The following is a 3,818-nucleotide window of genomic DNA, read 5'->3' on the forward strand; positions in this document are numbered from 1 at the left end:
GCGCCTGTAATCCCAGCACTTGGGAGGCTGAAAATAGGAGGATCACTATGAGTCAGATTTTGTGTAGTGAAATCCTGTAGACCCTGAACTAAATACATTAAAAAAAAAAAAAAAGAATGTCTGTTTTCCATACTATTTTTCAAGATAGTGCAGGAGGTCCAGACACACAAATTAGTTAGTAAAGAGGAAAATATGTTTATTAGAAAAGAGCAAATACAACTGATTTGCAAGTGACATGGTTGCTTAGATAAGACACAGTTGATAATGTACATAAAAGCCATCCTGAGTTCAGCAAGTTCACATGACAAAAAATCAATTTCATTTCTACTTTGAAGGTAACAATATGCACTACAAAGACCATTGTTAATTTTGTCATCTTGTTTCGAAATTTTGTATCATTTTTGTTTTATTTTGATTTCTCTTAAAAAAAAAAGAGGTAAGAGCTGAAATATAAAGCGGAGCACCATTTATAATCACTTGAAAGAAACTGAATCACTTGAGTGGATTTAACAACACAAGTGAATGAATTCATGTGTTGAAAATTATAAAATGTAGATGAAATAGAGTTAAAAAGATGTAAACGCATGAACTGCCATTCTAGGTTCATGGATTTGAAATTTGAAGAATTTGTTAATTCTTCCAATTTTCAGTTGCATGTTTAGTACAATTTCTGTAAAATTCTCAGCAAAGTTTTTTTTTTATTTTTTTTTTTAACTGAGGACTGAACTCAGGCCCTTGTACTTGCCAAAGAAGTGCTTATTCCGCTGAGCCATCTCCCCAGCCCCCCTCAGCAAAGGTTTTGACACAGTCAACTTTATGTTCAATTTTCATAGAACTCTCCAGACTTTCAAATGCTGAAACAATCTTGAAAAAGAACAGAATGAAAAAACTCTATCTGATATAACATCCTAGAGGGATAACCAAGATGATACAGTGGTGGCAGACTGGGACAAACAGAATTATGGGAGTAAGGATAGAAACTAGATTTGAATATTATAGGTGTGTAAACTCAGCAAAATATTCTAAAAGAGTCCAGTAGCCCATAATAGCATTGGGTCTTCTGTTTAACTGGCAATGTCAAAATTTATTGACCTGAGTCCCCCACATCTCAACATAACAGCATGGCTTTACTTCCTATATTTCATCTTCATACTTTTCTACTGGATGGTTAAGACCAAGGTAAAGCAGGACCTATGCAACAAGAGTTGTAGCTTTTGGGTCTGAGAAGGTCAGTGAAATCCCCTCAGGATTTATCCTGAGATCCTGTACCTCAGATTGTAGAACCATTGTCAGTGTCAACACTATTCAAATAAAGGAACTTAGCAAAAAAGGGGTATACAGATGAATGTCCATTTTGTATCTGTGTATTCAAAGTGGTTAGGATAGATATATAGTTACATGATCTTAATGAATAGAATGATTTGTTCTAATGGTGTTTGTAAATAGGATCTCAAGTCTGCATCTTGTACAGCAATTAACCACTAAGAAGAATGTATGCAGTGTGTTAGTTATTGAAAATGTCCTAGAGATTTGATTTGAAACTGTCTCATTGCTATTTGTTTATCAATAAAATTATGGAAAAAAAAGAAACTAGAAAATGATCCCCAAATAATCTGAACTTATTTTGTCAATTATACCAGGGCAATCAAAGAATATCCTTTCAATAAACAGCATGGCTTCTGGGGAAGGCACAGCATAGTGTACCAGGGATCAGAACCCAGGTCTTTACACTTGCCAGGAAGGCACTTAGACCACCGAGCTATCTCCCTATCCCTCAATCAAAATTTTAATGAGCTATTAAAATATGCAGTGTTTGGAACAGGTGGCTAGGAATGTATATTAAGTAAAAAAGTAAATCCCAAAATACTAAATATTAAATTCCAGAAGTGAATGGAAAATGGATATGGTTTTAAAGTAAGAGCAATTATTGTCATTATGATGATGAAATGATCAGTGTGTTTGTGTATTTGTACTGCTTACAGTCTCACCAGTGTCTTGGTGGTGGTATCTCATACGATGCACTAATAAGAAATTTGCTTATTCTAACTGTGTGTGAATCTATATATTAGCCAGGAATCTCCAGTGGAACTGAGCTCTTGCAGTGATATATTAGGATTTATTAAGATGGCTTACATAGTCACAGAACCGATCGTTGCCACAGTGGTTGTTTGCAGATAAGGAACCACATCAAACAGTAGCCGTTTGGCTTAAACACCTGGAAACCTCGGAGCAAGAAGGACCAATAGTGCAGTCACAGTTGGGTACTGAAGGCTTGGAAATTCCAGGGAAATTGTTGGGGGAGAACAGACTCTAAATCGGATGAATCTGGAGTCTGCTGCGCTGGGGCGAGCGCATGCACACCGACTGAGCAGCACAAGTGTGCAGATGTGCGGCTCCGTTGGCACTTTGCTCCACCTCAGCCCATCCGGCTGGCTGTGCCACCTTCATGCAGGGCAGGTCTTTCCTCTGCACTGAAGAAGTCAGACGCTAATACTCTCTGAACAAACATTCACAGACACATTCAGAAATTCACCAATTTCTAGGCATTCGTGAGTATACCCACATTGACAAACAACATTAAGCATCTCAGCCTATGTGTGTGTTGTTTCTAAAAAAGTTTAAAATGCTTTTATTTTAAAATGTTTTTTTTTATTGAACCCTGTATTTTCCTCTGTTTACTTTTTTTTTTTTTTTTACTTTTTAAGAATCTGTATTTAGCTACATATGTGTATTGTATTATAAAGTCAGTGCAATATTAAGACAATTAGTCCTGATTAGGACAATTTGTAATAATCATGATTATGATTTGCATACCTTTAGATTTACTCATGATATTGTCCATTTCAATGGACTATTTTTTTCTATTTCTCAATTATTTATTTTTATCACATAGCATTAAATGTGGTTGCCTTCCTTATTTCTTTTATTCCTTCCTTCCATCATTCCCTTCACCCCTTCGTTCCTTTTAAATTGTATGATGTGAGCTAGCGTTAAACATAAACTTCAGTTCAAGACACTGTGATATGTGCAGCTCCTACAGGACATATGTATCTATGTTTCCTTTCATCCCAGCAGCTCACTCTTTCTCATCTGAACTAAACCCCTTTTGGCAAGCACTTCAATAAAATTAAATTATATTTTTAAAGTTGTAGATATTTTTCTGCAAGATTCATTTTTCACGGTTCATAGACATGCAGGTATTTTAATTTACAGAAATGTTATTAGCTGATCAATTGCATTACCTCTTCCTTTCCCCTATGAACTAGCTTTGAAAAGACCACTCATAGAGCTCACATGTCTATGCATTGAATTGTTCACCTACATTTAATTGCTGTAAAATGGTCCGCAGGGTAGTGTCATCCATCCTCTACCAGGCCTTTCTCAATAAGCATTCAGACTGCCTCCAATTCCTCATCACTTTACAAAATTCAACCAAAGGCACCACGATGAGTGTCTTTCATTGATTCTGTGGGACTTTTTATGGCAATGCATTTAGATCATTTTATGACCAGCATTTCACTTTGAAATGCCCATATCAATGGAACCTAAAAATATTTTTCTTTTCAAATTCATTCCTTCGGGCAGGGGAGATGGCTCAGTGGAATAAGCACTTCCCTGGCAAGCACAATCGCCTGAGTTCAATCCCCGGTTCCGCACCAAAAAAAAAAAAAAAATCATTACTTGAATTTTTCTATAAGCAATTTATACAAACGTGCAAAGAAAAAATTTAATCTTCACCAAAAATGGAATAAATCTTTAATTTTAGCTTACAAGTGTTTTAATACTATAGATTTTCATCTTTATAATACCATATGTAC

This window comes from Octodon degus, unplaced genomic scaffold (genome assembly GCF_000260255.1).
Source record: "Octodon degus isolate 3935 unplaced genomic scaffold, OctDeg1.0 scaffold00161, whole genome shotgun sequence".
In the NCBI taxonomy this organism is placed as follows: Eukaryota; Metazoa; Chordata; class Mammalia; order Rodentia; family Octodontidae; genus Octodon; species Octodon degus.